The sequence below is a fragment of the Brassica oleracea genome, chromosome C7 (genome assembly GCF_000695525.1).
Source record: "Brassica oleracea var. oleracea cultivar TO1000 chromosome C7, BOL, whole genome shotgun sequence".
NCBI lineage: Eukaryota > Viridiplantae > Streptophyta > Magnoliopsida > Brassicales > Brassicaceae > Brassica > Brassica oleracea.
In genome coordinates, this window is record NC_027754.1 from 39,807,420 (window position 1) to 39,808,264 (window position 845).

The following is an 845-nucleotide window of genomic DNA, read 5'->3' on the forward strand; positions in this document are numbered from 1 at the left end:
TATAACTTACTGGTGTTTTTAAATTTAAAATTTTAAATTTTATGTTAGTCGATATTTTTCTACTTACTTGATATTATTTATGTTTTAACGAATGCTAATTTGCACCATTCAAAAATGATAAATTTGTGTATATCTAACATACATGTTAGCGGTTACACCAACATAATACAATTCCTAATGTAGTAACGAATTATATATTATGGTTAACCTTTTGTGTGTTTAGTGAGAGTTATATTAATCGCTAAAATATGTGTTAGTGAGAATGTTTTGTAAGTGAATCAAATATGTACATCAGATAACAAATAAGAAATGCAACTAATATATAACTTAACAAATAATAACATTAATATATAACTAACTATAATGGTTGGTATTAGTAATGTTAAATAATAATAATTTAAACATGTGGTTGAGAACTAACCTACATCAGACCTAAGCAAGCCTTATGTCACGGCCCGTTTTAACCCAAAACGTCCATGAAGACAACCAAAGATCGGGTCGGGCCAAAGGTGAATCAAGCCCACTCCACTAAGTATTTTCTTAAGCTTTAAGTCTTTTGTAAAATATTTTAGGTATGGAGAAGTGTAGAGAAGTGTAGAGAAGTGTAGAAAAGTGTAGAAGGTTGTGGAACACTTGAGAAGAAGTTTCACAACCGTTAGATCGGTTTGATCTGAACCGTTCGTTGAGGAAGAGAAAGTGTATATAAAGGGGATCACCCCTCACTTGTAAAGACACCAAGTTTTAATAAGAAAACACTTCTACAAACTCTCTCTCTCTAAAAATCGTCCATACTCTCTCTAAGTGCTGAGCGAGTTGTCCGAAAGGCTGACTTAGCAAACCACAAG